This window comes from Trichechus manatus, unplaced genomic scaffold (genome assembly GCF_000243295.1).
Source record: "Trichechus manatus latirostris isolate Lorelei unplaced genomic scaffold, TriManLat1.0 scaffold00003, whole genome shotgun sequence".
Classification (NCBI taxonomy): domain Eukaryota; kingdom Metazoa; phylum Chordata; class Mammalia; order Sirenia; family Trichechidae; genus Trichechus; species Trichechus manatus.
This window is the reverse complement of record NW_004443939.1, coordinates 27,938,473-27,955,690: the sequence shown is the minus strand read 5'-3', so window position 1 is coordinate 27,955,690 and position 17,218 is coordinate 27,938,473. Positions and strand designations below refer to the sequence as shown.

At 36.7% G+C, this 17,218-nt stretch overlaps 1 pseudogene; it reads right to left on the bottom strand.

Annotated features, from left to right (window-relative positions):
- Window positions 1-238: 238 nt before the first annotated feature.
- LOC111820407 (non-histone chromosomal protein HMG-17 pseudogene) lies at window positions 239-16,932 on the bottom strand (annotated as a pseudogene).
- Window positions 16,933-17,218: the final 286 nt, after the last annotated feature.

Genomic DNA, 17,218 nt, shown 5'->3' with positions numbered 1-17,218 from the left:
CTAATAAATCAACAATGCATGTAATAATCTCCAGGGTAGCCCCTAAAGGAAGAATATAAGTATATACCCTAAATAGTTAATTAAGGAAAAAATGAAATAATTAAAATAATAACTCCAAAAGAAGGCAAAAATAATAAAAAGGAAAACAAAGAACAGATGGGACAAATAAATATCAAAAGTAGAATAGTAGATTAAACATCTATATAATAGTTAAATGTAAGCAAGCTTAATATTCTGATTAAAAGATAAAGATTATAAAACTTTTTTTCTTGAAAAGTCAAATTATATGCTGCTTATAAGACAAATGCCTTAAACATAAAAATATTGATAGACTGAACATACAAGATAGTAACAGATATCAATAAAAAGAAAATTGGTGTAACTATGTCAGACAAAGTGGACTTTAAGTCAAGAAGCATATTAAAGCTAAAGAGAGGCAGTTCATAAGGAAAAAAAAAAATCAAGCAAGAAGACATAACCATTCTAAATGTATTTGTTCCTAAAAACAAAGTTTCAAATTATATAAAGTAAAACTAACAACTACCTCTTAAAAGGAGACATATTCACATGCACAGTTAGAGATTTTAACACATTTGTCTTAGTAAGTTTGGAAGTTTTGGAAAATGTAATGCATTTCTAAATAATTTTTGGTCAAATAGAAATCATAATGCAAATTCAAATTTATTTGGGACTGAACAAAAATTTAAAAGTACATATTAATATTTGTAGAATGCAGCTAAATGTGTGCTATGAGGGAAAGTTATAGCTTTAAATGAATACAAGAAAATGCAAAAAGACCAAAAAACAGTAATCTAGGTGTCCACCACAAGAAGGTAAAAAATAAAAAAGGCATCAAACTCAACCCAGAGAAAGTAAAAGGAAAGAAATTATGAAAATAAAAGTAGAAATCAATGAAAAAGAAAACAACATATAAGTTGAGAAAATCAACAAAACCAAAAGCTAATACTTTAAAATGACTAATAAATTTGATAGACACCTAACAACAATTTTAAGGAAAAAAAAAATAGGAGACCAAAATTACCAATACGTTACACATTAAAAAGATATTATGAATAATTTTATTCTAATAAATTTGAGAGTTTATATAAAGAAATAAATAACATGAAATGACAATTTACCAAAACATTGAAAGACTGAACATAAAAGTAACAGACATCATCAACAACAACAAAAAGTTGGTGTAGCTATACAAGAAGAAATATAAAATCACAATAGTCCTAAATCTATTAAAGAATTTGAATCCATATTAAAACCATTCAAAGGAGCAACTTCTAGTTATTGGTAGTAGTAGAATAAAATCATACTGGGGGATTCCACCTTCAGAAAACAACCATAAAACCTATACAAAGTATAAAAACAAATTATCTGAGTACTGGAGAGTAAATAGAGACTGACCAAATGAAGAGGGGAGTTTACTCTCAGAGGAGAAAAGTGGCAAAAGTAAATTCTCCATTTCTGTGACTTTTAGTCTGGGACTGACTGCAACCTGAGCAGTGCCTGAAAACAAAATTGTCAGTGGAAAAACCTACGTTCTTTCTGAATAGAGGAGACTGAGAAATCGTTGCTGAATGAAATTGGAATCCAAGAGGAAAAAGAGCAAGGAAAAGCCTCCCCGAATTCTGTCTGGCTATATCTCTGGCTGAACACTGAACCAAAAACGTACAGAACAGAAATTACAGCAGTTTCACTAAAGACACAATCTTCACTGAGATCTGAGCTGCTGCTCAAGAAACGGAAGTTACTTTTAACTTTTCATCATGCTCTAGGTAAAAGTTTACAAATAACAAATTAGTTTTCTAATCAATAATTCATACACAAATTGTTCCATGATATTGGTTGCAATCCCCCACAATGTATCAGCACTCTCTCTTTTTCCTCCCTGGGTTCTCTGTTTCCATTCGTCCAGTTTTCCTGTTCCTCCCTGCCTTTCCGTCTTTGGTTTTGGGCAAATGTTACCTTTTTGGTCTCTTACAGTCAATAGCTCTAAGAAGCACATTTTTCATGGGTGTTATTGTCCTCTTTATAGGCACATCCTATAAAGTGAAAGGTGACCTCCTCCAGGAGTGTCTTCAGTTTCAAGTTAGAAGGTTGTCTTAGGGCAATAGTCTTGGGGATTCCTCTAGTCTGAAGACCAGTAAGTCCAGTCTCTTTTTCCTTTTTCAATTTGAAATTTGTTCTACAATTTATACCCATTCTAACAGGAACCTTCTATTATGATCCTGGTCAGAGCTGCCGGTAGTGGTAGCCAGGCAACATCTAGTTCTTCTGGTCTCAGGTCAGAGGAGGCTGTGGATCATGTGGGCCACTAGTCCTTTGGACTACTTATTTCCTTGAGTCTTCAGTTTTCTTCATTCTCCTTTGCTCCAGTGGGAAGAGACCAATTGTTGCTTTTTAGATGGTCTCCCACAAGCTTTTAAGACCCCAGATGCTACTTACCACACTAGGATGTAGAATATTATCTTTATGAATTGTTTTTTGTCAATTGACCTAGATGTCCCCCGAGACTATAGTCCTTAACCTTCAAGTCCAATAGTTCAGTCCCAATGTCTAAATAGTTTCTATTACTATGTCTGGATGTGCCCAGTCATGTATATGAGTATACTTGTAGCATTTACAAATTTGTATGTTGAAATGCCCAAATCCATACACATATATGGATGCATATGCACCTATTTAGCATGCATATTTACCTATGTATGTACTCACAAATTATTTTTGTTATTTCTGTTGTCACAGGATTGTATATATTTTAGCATTACCATAGTTGTCCTTTATTCTGCAGACTCTCAGTGTCTTCCCTTGCCTTAGTCATGTTGTGCTGACTTCCCCCATATTGTGTGTTGCCTTTTCCTTCACCAGAGTTAACACGTGTCTACTATCCAATCCCTGGTAACCATCAAAAGATATTTCTTTCTGTGTGTAAAACTTTTCTTGACTTTTTAGAACAGTTTATAATATTTGCCCTTTGTGATTGACTTATTTCACTTAGCATAATATCCTCTAGATTCATCCATGTTGTGAGATGTTTCATGGATTCATCATTATTGTTTATCATTGCATAGTATTCCATTGTATGTACAACAGTTTGTTTATCCATTCATCCATTGATGGACATTTAGGTCATTTCCATCTTTTTGCTATTTTGATAATGCTGCAATGAACACGAGTGTGCATATGTCTATTAGTGTTATGGTTCTTATTTCTCTACAATATGTTCCTAGGAGTAGGATTGCTGGATCATATGGTCTTTCTATTTCTGGCTTTTTAAAGAAACGTCATACCATTTTCCATAGTGGTTGTACCATTTTACATTCCCGCCAGCAGTGTATAAAAGTTCCAGTCTCCCCGCAACCTCACCAGCATTTGTTGTTTTCTGGTTTTTTGATCTGTGCCATTATTGCTGGGGCAAGATGCTATCTCATTGAAGTTTTGATTTGCATCTCTCTAATGGCTAATGATCTCAAGCATCTCTTCATGCTTGTTAGCTGCCTGAATGTCTTCTTTGGTGAAGTGTCTTTTCATGTCCTTTGCCCATTTTTTAATTGTCTTGTTTGTCTTTTTGTTGTTGAGGGGTTGAATTTTTCTATAAATTTTAAAGATTAGATCCTTGTTGGTTATGTTGTAGCCAGAATTTTTTTCCCAGTCTGTAGGTTCTGTTTTTACTCTTTTGGTGAAGTCTGTTGATGAGCATAAGTGTTTAATTTTTAGGAGATCCCAGTTATCTAGTTTATCTTCTGCTGTTTGTGCATTTTTAGTTACATTTGGTATTCTATTTATGCCATGTATTAGGGCCCTTAGAGTTGTCTTTATTTTTTTGTCTTCCATGATCTTTATAGTTTTAGGTTTTACAATTAGGTCTGTGATACATTTTGAGCTAGTTTTTGTATCTGATGTGAGGTATGGATCTTGTTTCATTTTTCTGCAAATGGAAATCCACTTTAGCTAGCACCGTTTCTTAAAGAGACTTTCTCTTCCCCATTTAATGACTTTGACCCTTTGTGGAAGATCAGTTGCCCATAGGTGGATGGGTTTACTTCTGTGTTCTCAATTTTGTTCCATTGGTCTATGTATCTGTCCGTGTACAAGTACCACTGTTTTGACTACCCTGGCTGTATAGTAGGTTCTGAGACTGGGGAATGTGAGACCTTCTACTTTGATCTTCTTCTTCAGTAATGCTTTGCTTATCTGGGGCCTCTTTCCTTTCCATATAAAGTTGATGATTTAGTTTTTCCATCTCATTAAAGAATGTTGTTGGAATTTGGATCAGGATTGCATTATACTTGTAGATCACTTTGGGTAGTATTGATATTTTCACAATGTTAAGTCTTCCTATCCATGAGCATGGTAAGTTTTTCCATTTATGTGGGCCTTTTTTGAATTCTTGCAGTAGTTTTCTGTATTTTTCTTTGTATAAGTCTTTTACGTCTCTAGTTAGATTTATTCCTAAGTATTTTATCTTTTTGAGGGCTATTATAAATGGTATTGTTTTCAAGAAACAGAATTTTTAATTAAAGCCCAGACAGAAAAATTAGCTGCTAAAGCAGAGGGGAAAAGCACTCATTAGAGAAAAATAATAGAATCTAGATTATCCACAACTTAACATTCATAATGTCCAAGATACAAACCAAGAAAATAAAACACATTCTTAAGAGGAAACAAAAATCATTTTAGTGCAACTGCAAGATAACCTCTTTGAATTAAAACAAAATAGGCCCCCAATGAATAAAAATGTCTGCAATAAATTAGGAAATCTTATCAGAGAAATAGAAACAATACAAATGGAATTTTAGAAGGGAAAAACAAAATATTTGAAGTAAAAAAATAATAACTAGGTGGACTTAAGATCTGAATAGGGATGACAGAAGAAAAGTAATAAAACTTGAATATTAAGCAGTAGGATTACCCAAGTGAGGGACAGGAAGAAAAATGATTGAAAAATTTTATCAAAGCCTTGGAGAGATTTTATAATACATCAAACAGCCCAAGATAGAGCTAATTGAAATCTCAGAAAGAAAAGAGAAAGGAGTAAGTCAGAAAAGATTTGAATAAATAATGGCTAAAAATTCTTATTATTATTCTTATTAAAAATTCTTATTCTTATGATGAAAGATAGAAATTTATACATATAAGATGCTCAATGAACACCAAGCAGAGAAATACAAGGAAGTCATCCAAAGAAACCATAGTCACACTGCTGAGATACAAATATACAGGACAAATCTTGACAGCAGCAAGAGAAAAATGATACATCACATACTAAGTAACAGCAATCTGATTATTACTGACTTCTCATCAGAAATATGGAAGGCAGAAGAGAATGGAACAATATCTTTAAATTGCTGAAAGAAAAAAAAAAAAAATCAACCCAGAACACACATCAAAATACACTTGTAGAATAAAGACAAAATAAAGAGAATAATTATTTAGAAATGTACTACATTTTTCAAAAATTCCCAACTTATGAAGACAAATGTGTTAAAATCTCTAACTATGAGTGGAAATCAACTCGATGGCAACGGATATGCATGGGAATATGCCTATTTTTAAGATATAGTTGTCAGTTTTGCTTTCTATAATTTGAGCCTTTGTTTAAAAGAAATAATTTCAGATAAAGAAAACTAAGAAAATTTACCTTTGGTAGACCTGTACTACAGTAAATGCTATAGAAACTTCTTCAGTCTGAAGCGAAATGATAGTAGACAGGAACTTGAATCCTCAAAAAACATTGAAGAGTATTGACAATGGTAAATTCGTAGGTATATTAAAAAGACTATTTTTTCTCCCCTCAATTACTTTATAAATCATACAAATGTTTAAAACAGAAATTATAACACTGTCTGATGGCATTTATAATGTACATATAATATATTTAAAAAAAACACCGCCGTTGAGTTGATTCCGACTTACAGCAACCTTGTAGGTCAGAGTAGGACTGCCCCATAGGGTTTCCAAGGCTGTACATCTATATGGAAGCAGACTGCCACATCTTTCTCCTGTGGAGTGGCTGGTGGGTTCAAACCACCAAACTTTTGGTTAGCAGTCAAGTGCTTAACCACTGCACCACCAGGGTTTCTATAACACATATAACAAATATAATATAAACCAATGATTGGCAAACTTTTTCAGTAAAGATCCAGACAGTATTTTAGGCTTTGTGAGCAGCACACTATCTCTGTCACAACATGTATACACACACACACACACATATATATACACATACATTCGACCCATTACCATCGAGTCAATTTTAACTCATAGCAACCTTATAGGACAGAGTAGAATATATATATTCCTTTAAAAATGTAAAAACTATTCTTAGCTCAAGGGCAGTACCAAAACAGATCACAGACTGGGTATGGCCCATAGGCTGTAATGACAAATTCTATTAAACACTTAAGGAAAAAATAATACCATTCCTTCATGAAATATTTCAGAAAATAGAAAAGGAGATAATACTTTCTAACTCAAATAACGAGGCCAGTATTCCCTGATACCAAAATCAGACAAAGACATCTCAAAAAAAAAAGAATTACACATCAGTATCTCCCATAAACACAGACTTAAAAGTTCTACATAAAAGTTTACAAATAGAATCCACCTATATATAAAACAGAGCCCTAGTGGCACAGTGGTTAAGAGCTCGGCTGCTAACCAAAAGGCCAGCAGTTCAAATCCACCAGCCGCTGCTTGGAAACTCTATGTGGCATTTTCTCTTTGAAACGCACAGTTAAGAAATCTATAGACTAGGAGAACACATTTGAAAAGACATATTAACAAAGGGCTGATATCCAGAAAAATAAATAATAAATAAAGAGTCAATATTCAGAATACATAAAGAATTCCTAATCAAAGATAGGAAAAAAAAAATTTGAAATGGCAAAAAATTTGAAGATACTTCACAAAAGAAGATAAATGAATGTCCAATAAACAAAGGATGATCAACATCAGTAGTCATGGAGCTGCAAACTAAAACTTCAGTGAGATACCACTACACACTCAGCAGAATAGCTAAATTTAAGAAGGACAATACTAAGTTTTGACAAAGGGTATGGAGAAATGAAAATGCTCACACATTGCTGATGGGAATTCAAAATAGCACATCCACTTAGGAAAACAGTATGGTAGTATCTTACAAACTCATACACTTACTATCTTATTCAGTAATTCCACACCTAGGTATTTATCCACGAGAAATGAAAACATGTCCACCAAAAACTTGTACATGAATGTTTATTGCCTCATTATTCATAGTAGCAAAACTGAAAATAGCCCAAATGTCCATCACCTGGTGAAGGGATAAATAAATTGTAGTGTATACCTACTATGTGATATTACTCTGCAATAAAAAGGGATGAAATGTTAATACACAAAGCAACATAAATAAATCTTAAAAACATTATGCTAAGTAAAAAAATTCAAATACAAAAGATTACATGTTGTATGATTGCATTTATATGAAATTCTATAAAAGGCAATACTATAATGACAGAAAGAGGAGCTGTTATTGCCTGAGTGAACGCCATCAAGGACCAGATCTTACTTGTTGTGGTGGCTTCATGTCTGGGCACAGTGCCAGACTGAGAAAATGCCAGGCACTGCTGAGTCTCATTCTTTCCCTTTTTCTAGAGGTGTCAGTTTTTTTCCAGATTGTCAATTTATCTACAATTTTTAGAATATATATACCCGAGGAAAAGTATCATGAATTGGCCAGACCCAGGACTTTTCTAATCCCAGCTTTCTGGTAGAATTCTTTCACACACTATATATATGTGTGTCTCTAAAATGCCCTATGCCCAGGGGCAGGTTAGCCAGGAGTAAGCCACCATAGCTCTGAAAACCTGTAAACTGTGTCTGCTCATGTCCTGGGTACAGCTAAGCAGAACTCTAAGTGGTGGGCCACACATGGGCACAGGATGGAAAGTCTCAAACCTATGTTCAAGTTCCAGCTCTGGTGAGTACAAGCTAGGTAACCTTGGACAAAACTGCTCCTACCTCTAAGTCCTCATTTGAAAAGTAGGAATAATAAGTTCCGATCTCGAGGGCTGTTGTGAAGAATAATTAAGATAATACTTTCATCACATAAGAGCACTACTACTAACATTATTATTTTCAACGATGTAAAGGGATGTCATTGTTGTTGTTAGGTGTGCTCGAGTTGATTTTCCACTTATAGCAACCCCATGTGACAGAGCAGAACTGCCCCATAGGGTTTTCTTGGCTGTAATCGTTATGGGTATTTCTCCCTCAGAAGAAGGGGGTGGGTTTGAAACGCTTACCTTTCTGTTTGCAGCCAAGCACTTAACCACTGTGCCACCATAGCTCCTTCCTAAAGGGATAAGGTACAGCTTAAGTGCAGGATGCTAAGAACATGCAGTGCACATAACGGGACAAGAGGAAGAAAGAGATGATAAAATAAGAGACAGAAAGACATCAGAGAAAAACCTCACTTACTTCATCTCTTACCTTGGCCTGGCGCCTTCTGATGCATTTTCACAGCTCCAGCTAGGAAGCATCACATTAGAACAGTGAAGCACCCCAGTGAACCTCAGTAGGACCCCTGTTACTAGTTATTCTGAGGAAGGACTATTAATTGGAGAAGGAGGCTGTTTTCAACCGCTACTTGTACATCCATGATTCTATCTGATTCTCCACCTATTTGTACATCCAGGTACTTTCTGACAGGCATCTGGGAAGAATGAAGCAAATAATGAACTTCTTTAGATATTTTAAATTTAATTTTACTGTGCGGTGATGACTTTCCTCGTCTCTGATTTTGGTGAGGGGATTTGATTACCCTGGAGTGTCATATAAATTAATAAATGATGATTGATTTAAAGGAGTACATGGGTTACGATTAGCCCTTGTGAGTCTTTGTCTTATATTCCTGTGTATTATTCTAAACTTCTGCAATGTATTCATAATAACGGGCATTGAGGGAAAACAACAATAATAAATGTTGTGCAGGGAAGATAACATAGTTAATGTATTGTGGTTTTATGACTTATGCTGGCTCTTAATGCAACCAATTCATTTTATGACTAATAGCAAAAAAAGAGAAAGCATGAAATTAGTGGCTGAACAGAGCCACCTAGCCATCCTCCTGATCAATGATCACTATGAAGCGCCTGGGGCTTGCACTAAGATGGTTCTTTCTCCATGCAGCAGTAATATTCCCAGCCTATCCATTCCTTCTTTCTCCCGCTGCTCCATCTTCATTCTTACTATCTACCTGCTCTCTCATTCTCCTCTTCTCCCTCCTGCTCAGGACCATTCACTGCCTATTATGAGCGTGTCTCTTGTTGATTACACAGACTTAACCTAGTTGAAGTGATGAAATGGTATTCTCGCCTCTCTGGACATACATGCTTGCCATTTGAGCCAACAAAGTGACAAACTGGGACCAATTACAGACATAATATTTGGTCATTGTAAATGATGTATGAAAACAGAATAAACATGGATTGATTTTTATATTCTACTTTGATTCTACTGGGCTGCAAATTGTGATAAAACTTGTGTTGAATAGGAAACTAGAAGGAGGTAAGATAAAAGTAAAAGACAGACAGACTTGTAATTTATAATTGCCAACGTCTTTTTCTAAGTGCTTCTCCCACCACCTGCCCATTAAAGATGCTTTCAAAATCAAGTTAAATCATTTAGAACCTCATGTGTTAGAGATTTATACTTTATAGGGTTTTGGCTGCTGTGTCTATTCCCATATGTGTAAGTATTTACCTATTTAAGTATAAAAATTTTTATAGTTATAATATCATAGAATATCAGACCTCAAAAAGAGCCTAGAATTAATCTTGTGAAGTCCAAGTTTCTTTTGTTACAAATAAAAACTCTGAATCCCAAGAAGTAAAGAGATTAACCCCAGATCACAGGGCTACTTAAAAACAGAGCAAAACATTAAATCCAAGTTTCCAGGGTCTCATTTTAATACTAGTTTACTTGCACTCTAGAATTTGGAGCAATGTCCTGCACAGTGGAGAATCTAATGAATAATAAACATGAAGGATGGAAAGAACCAATTTTCCTGAACATGTATAGGAATCCATCCTTGTAATTTATGGTTTACATGATTTTCACGATCAACATCTTTTTCATTTATATGCAATGCATAGAACATGTAGCCTAGATGAGAACTAAATGTGTGAAAACCAAATATGCCTGGAAACACCTGTTCTTTGTGGTGGCTATTCAGGGTGCAAGGCTGTAGGCTGTGGCGGAGTATCAGAGCAGCAGCAGCAATGATAACTCAAGGGAGGCTTTTCTGAGAGCAGGAGGACCTTAAGTTCTGGCACTGGTAAGAGGGAAGGAGCCACTTGCTAGGGACTGGAGTCAGGGAGCAGTTTTGTCTACATCTATTGAAGAAGAAACCAAGGGTCAACAAGTCTAGCACATAAAGTTTTTGAGGAGCCTAGAGAACTTATCTGGGACTAAATTTTTTATTTTTAATTTAACTCTGTTCAACAATAAAGAACAATGGTGAATCTAGGAAACATCTCACAACATGGCTGAATCTGAAAGGCATTATGCTGAGTGAAATTAGTCAGCCGCAAAAGGACACATATTGTATGAGATCACTATTATAAAAACTCAAGAATAGGTTTAAACACAGAAGAAAGCATTCTTTGATCATTATGAGGGTGGGGAGAGCGGAGGGGGGAATTCACTACCTAGATAGACAGGGATCATCTTCAGTGAAGGGAAGGACAACACACTACAGGGGAAGTCAGCACCACTGGACCAAAGAGAAGCTAAGAAATTTCCTGAACACATCCAAACACTTTGAGGGACATAGTAGCTGGGGCTGGGGCCTAGGGACCATAGTTTCAGGGGACACCTAGATCAATCGACATAACAGAGTTTATTAAGAGAATATTCTGCATCCCGCTTTGGTGAGTGGCGTCTGGGGTCTTAAAAGCTTGCAAGCGGCCATCTAGGATGCATCCATTGGTCCCAACCCACTTGGAGCAAAGGACAATGAAGAACACCAAAGATACAAGGAAAATATTAGCCCAAGAGACTAAAGGTCCACATAAACCAGAGACTCCATCAGCCTGAGACCAGAAGAATTGATAGTGCCTGGCTACCACCAATGACGGCCCTGACAGGGAACACAACAGAGAGTTCCAGACAGAGTGGGAAAGAAGTGTAGAGCAGAACTCAAATTTATATAAAAAGACCAGACTTAGTGGTCTGACAGAGACTGGAAGAACCCCCGACCCCAGACACTCTGTTAACTCAAAATTGAAACCATTCCTGAAGCCCACTCTTCAGACAAGGATTAGACGGAGCTATAAAACAAAAAATAATACAAACGAGGAGTGTGCTTCTTAGTTCATTCAGATACGCGAGACCAAATGGGCAGCTCCTGTCTGGAAGCAGGATGAGAAAGCAGGAAGGGACAGGAACTGGTTGAATGGACCCAGGGAACCCAGGGTGGAAAGCGGGAGTATGCTGTCACATTGTGGGGATTGCAACTAATGCCACAAAATAACATTGTATAAATTTGTGTTTGAGAAATTAACTTGAGCTGTAAACTTTCACCTAAAGCACAATTAAAAGAGAAAAAGACAAAAAAAATTAACTCTGTTGTAGGTAAATCCAGATGAAAATGTGCACACGTTGTGTGCATGCACATGTATGTAAGTTTGCCAGCATCATTATTTCAACCCATATTCCTTGTTTCTCAGAGGTCCCTGGGTGACACAAATGGTTTGGTCTCAGATACTAAGCACAGGTTCGTGGCTCAAACTCACCCAGAAGTCCTGCAGAAGAAAGGCCTGGTGATCTGCTTCCATAAAGATTACAATCAAGAAAACCTTATAGTGCCCAGTTCTACTCTGTAATATATGGAATATTCATGAGACAGAATTGACTCAATGGCAACAGGTTTGGTTTTGGTTTTCCTCATTTCTTCACTCATTAAAGCTAGCAGGGTCTGGGAAAATAACTGTAATACCCAGATTACCTGAAAACATCTGGTAATTCAGTTATCCAGCCTATAAATAATGGATGCTTCAATAGTCAATTCGTGTATATGGTGTGTGTTTTTCTATGAGTAAAATTTCTCTAGGTGAGATAAAGTGACTTTTTTTCCCTAACATATTTAGATTCACTCTCAAGTGATTCTCACAAATTTTAAGCTCCTGTTGTTGTTTCTAACAGAATATTAGTACATATTTCAGGTTTTATTTTCAAATCAAAATTAAATTTAAAAAAATCCAGACTGAATGATTAAAAAACATGGAAGGAAACGTTCTCCTATTCTCTAGAGGCTTAATAACAGATGATTCTTAAGGAAGGAAATTTTACTGTATTCCTCAAACACTTTCAGAAGGTAACCATTTGACGTGAAGTGTTTACATCAAAAACCAGAAAACATCAACTCTTGGGAATAATTGAGGAAAACCATTCTCCAACTCCTATGTTTTTAGTGAGCTTTATTCTTTCTCAGTATCCAACTTTTTGTTGTAACAATAGAAGAACTCCACACATTTTGGCACTAAAGGAAGGACTGAGTCTGTGGGGGATTTTTATTAGTAGAGAAAGACATACACATAAGTCACTATATTTCAAAGCAAAAATGCTGCCAGAAGAGAAGTAACATCAAAGTGCTACAAAGTACCATTGTAATACTTCATTTTAACCAGTAGTATGATGAAAGTTATATTGTGAAGTAGCATTTAAATTAGGTTTTGAACGATTTGTTGAATTGTAACAGGAAAAAATGTAGAAGTTGCCTCTAAGCTGCTGTAGTACTATAGGGAAAGTTTCAGAGGCATGAACATTTATCCTGTGTTTGGGAATGGAGAGGTTCCTGGGTGGCACAAACAGTTTGCACTTGACTCCTGACGAAAAGGTTGGTGGTTCAAACCCATCCAGGGCTACCATGGTAGAAAGGCCTGGCAATTACTTCCATAAAGATTACAGGCAAGAAAGCCTTAAGGAGCAGTTCTGCTCTGTCTGTAACACATGGGGTCACCATGAATTAGAATCAACACGATGGTAACAGGTTTGTGTTTTTGTTTTTCTTTCTCTCTCTCTTTTTTTTTTTTTTTTTTGGTTTTGGGAATGGAGAGACCAGAATGGTTGGAAAGTAAACTGTGGGTCAGAAGAGGAATTATAAAATGGCCAGCTGTAGTTTTGCTTCCGGATCCATTCCTCAGGCTTATGTCCACTTCCGGCCAATCTCTTTTCTAGGCTCCCACCTCAGCTGGTTTATTATTGGATTTGACCACGAGAAGATACTGGCAGATTGGAAGATGTGAGTAACGGAGATGTTAGGCTAGGTCTGCTCCTCTCTCACTCTCTCCGGCATGACCTCTGGCAGCAACTGTGTCTTCATGGCTCCAGCTTCCATGGGACAGACTCTTCCCTCTGCAGTCCCAGTTCTCACCAGCATATCCACTATAGTTATAGTTTCCCTGAAACAGTTTCCACTTTTTGGTTCTGGTAACACCACCTCATCACATTGACACTCCAGCCCTAATGGTGGTAACTGTTTCTTGTTTTGGCTAACCTATCGGTTGCGTCTCACTCCTTCGTTTGGGTTCTCCATTTTTGGGATGCCAAATTTCTGCATCAAATTACATTGTTTAAAAGACCTAGAGTTGCTTCCATTTTCTGTCTGGAATTTGATAAGTACAGATGGTCATTAAGATGGGTTAATAAAAGGGCTAATGGCTTCAGCTCTATCGCTCTTTGCCTTTTTCCTATTCAAATCCTCTACATTTAAAAATAGTTGTTTTTGTTGTTGTTTTGAATTGACTTTTAATGAATCAGATTCACATCCAATCAGCCTTCACATTCTTTCTAATCACTTCATTTAATCTCCCAAAACAATATCAAACATCTATTATGTGCCAGAAACTGTACTAATTGAACTCCTGCCCCTTAAAAGCAGTGTAGCCAACTGCATGGCCATGTAATGAAATAATTAACGTAAAACGTGTAGTGATTGAATCAGTATTTACAAAGACTCAGCAGAATGCACATGACAAAGAAGTCAATTCTTGATTAGTGGGTGGTGGAGGGGATGGGGGGATATAACAGAATGAAGATCAGGGAAAGATAGATAATGATGATAAGCATTTATCTGGTGCTTACCGTTTTTCAGACTCTCTTCAAAAAGTATTTTTCATGTGCTATCTCATTGAATCCTCAAAATAACTCTCTGAGGTGGGTACTATTCCATTGCAGTTGAGTCAGTTCTAACTATATAGAGACCTTGTAGAACAGAGTAGAACTGCCCTATAGGGTTTCCAACGCTGTAAATTTTTATGGAAGCAGACTGCCACATCTTTCTCCCATGGAGCAACAAGTGAGTTCAAACCGCTGACCTTTCAGCTAGCAGCCAAGCGTTTAACCACTGGGTCCACTAGGGCTCCTGTAGGTACTATAATTATCCTCATTTACCAGATGAGAAAACAAAGCAAATATAGAACAAGTAACTGCCCCAAAGTGGAGCCAGATTTCAAATCATTCTGTAGTTTCATTCTAGCATCCAAACTTTTAATGCCTTCTCTTTAATAACATGGACTTCACACACACACATACGTACACTTATTTAAATCTGGGCTTTGAAGTTGTGTAGAAGTTTGATAAACTGAGTAGTGTATATCCAGATTATGAGAGCCTAGTATGACATCCTAAGGAGTCTGAACTTCATACTATGTAGCAGAAAGGAGTCCATTATAAATTTCTGTGGACAAAGTGTTTTCAAGGAAGTAAGGCATATTGTCATGTTCTTATGGCAACTTCCTATAGTAAACAATTTGCAAACTCCTGGATCATATAGAATAATACTGTAACAACTATAAATTAAAATTGAGGAAATGTGGCATAATGTTTCTTCTTTTCCATATGCCTATACAAATTATGCTCATTTATAAGTGGGTTCAAAACTTGATTATCCAAAAGTAGTTAAATTTAGGGATCACATGTATGAAAAGGAAAAGGCAAAAGTGCCCAGTTAATGCATTAGTTGATCACCATAAACCCTGAGTATTATACATTCAAATTTCTATTCTGCAGGTTGACAAACATGTTTAAATAGTATTCATTAATGTTATCTTAAAATGAAAATGTGCATGAATCATAGGTCTGATATAAAGCCAGAAATAACAAAATGTATCACAGGACTCAAAAACAATCACATAATCAACACAAGGATCAAATGATTTTCTATTTAAATATTACTTTTTTTTTTCAACTTTACAGATATTTAAAAAAAAAAAAATTTGTTGTGATAGCCTCCTGTCAAGAATGAGAAGCTTTACCAGCTTTTGGTGAAGTTTCAGAATTCTATCTTCAGTATTCTATTTTGCACAGCATTGGCCACTAGGGGGCAGACGTGACCAAGTTATGTAATAAATTCTAATCTGCTATTTTAAATTTTGAGCTTATTTGTAATACAGTATACTGTTTTTAAAATTTTTTAATTTTTATTCTACTTTAGATGAAGGTTTACAGAACAAATAGTTTCTCATTAAACAGATAATACACATATCGTTTTATGGTAATGGTTAACAACCCCATGATATGTCAACACTGCCCCTTCTCAACCTTGGGTTCCCTATTACCAGCTTTCCTGTCCCCTCCTGCCTACTAGTCCTTGTCCCTGGACTGCTGTGTCCCATTAATCTCTTTTTGTTTTATAAAGCTGTCTAATCTTTGACTGAACAGTGAACCTCGAGATTGACTTCATTACTGAGCTAAAAGGGTGTCCGGGGGCCATACTCTCGGGGTTTCTCCAGTCTCTGTCAGGCCAGTAAGTCTGGTATTTTTTTGTGAGTTTGTTTTTTTTTTTTTTGTCCCAAGCCAAACTGTATCCAGCTTCATTAAAGATACTTTTCAGAAACAATCATGGTATTTCAGGCAGGAGATGGGCAGAAGATCGTTAACAGCATACAACAACTTTCAAACTCCCGTCTTCAATGGACTACCAAAATCAGAAAGCCACTATAAAACCCAATGAAGTCTTCATTTGATTCTCTGAACAGGGAAAGTTCAGAGTGAAGGTTGACATTTCACATTTAGCATGTTGTTTAACAACTTTTCACGAGCAGACCCTGACTTTCAAAAAACGGAGTGAAAGTGGCAAAATTATCAGTCTGAAGATCCACAATCTAAAAAAGGGAACATCTGCTCTTCTGAGGGATGCTGCTGAGATGGCATCCCTGGAAAGTCCAGATTGCCTGACATACTAGTGACCAATTTTCTGGGGTCAGATCCCAACAGGTCTCTGGGTTTAAGGGAGTCAAGTCTATGCTGAAGGCAGAGAGAGAAAAGAGGACAAGAGGATGTAAAAACAAATTTTACTTTTTCCACACCAAGGTGGCTAACCTGTGTCAACATCAGGGAATCCCTCTTCCTGGGAACCAAGAGAAAGTCTCTCAAAGCTAGAAGGGAAAGGTGTTTTCTTCCATATCAACGCAGCTTTGGAGAAATTCTATTAGTGACATTTGCCCCTTCCCCCAAAAACGACAGTGAAGTGTTCTGTGTGCTAACAACATAGCTTAAAAAAAAAAAGTAAAACAAAATTCTGCATTTTTATAAAACTTGATAAAAAATAGTATCTCAAACTGTACAGTCACCAGAAGTACGCAGTTATCAAAAATGCACACACTTCCCTTGGCATCTCCAGCACCTTCAGCTTTCTGTGCCTGGTCTGTTTGGGCATCTCCATTTTCTGCAGTTATTCCCATCCTTGCCGTCATCAGCTTTCCCCTTTTTCCCCTTGGGTACCTTCTCTCACTTCTTTGCAGGGGCCTTTTTAGGCTTAGGCTCTGGCTTTGGAGGAGCAGATTTAGCAGATAACCTTGCGGATCTCCTCTGTGGTTCGTCCTTCACCTTGGCTTTATCTCCCTTAGCATCCCTTTCAGCCTTTCCCTTGGGCATAGTGGCGACGGCAGCAGGACGCAGGCGTTGGACGCGAGGACGCAGTGGCGCGCCAGCTTTGGTCGATCCGGGAGTCGTTCTCGCCTCTTCTTCACACTGCTCGTGAGTTAGAATTTTGTTCTACTTTTTTCACCACCTCTGATTGGGACCCTCTGTTGTGATCCCTGTCAGAGTAGTCAGTGGTGGTAGCCGGCACCATCTAGTTGTACTGAATTCAGTCTTGTGGAGGCCTTGGTAGTTGTGGTCCATTAGTCCTTTTTGACTTCTCTTTTCCTTGTATTTGTTT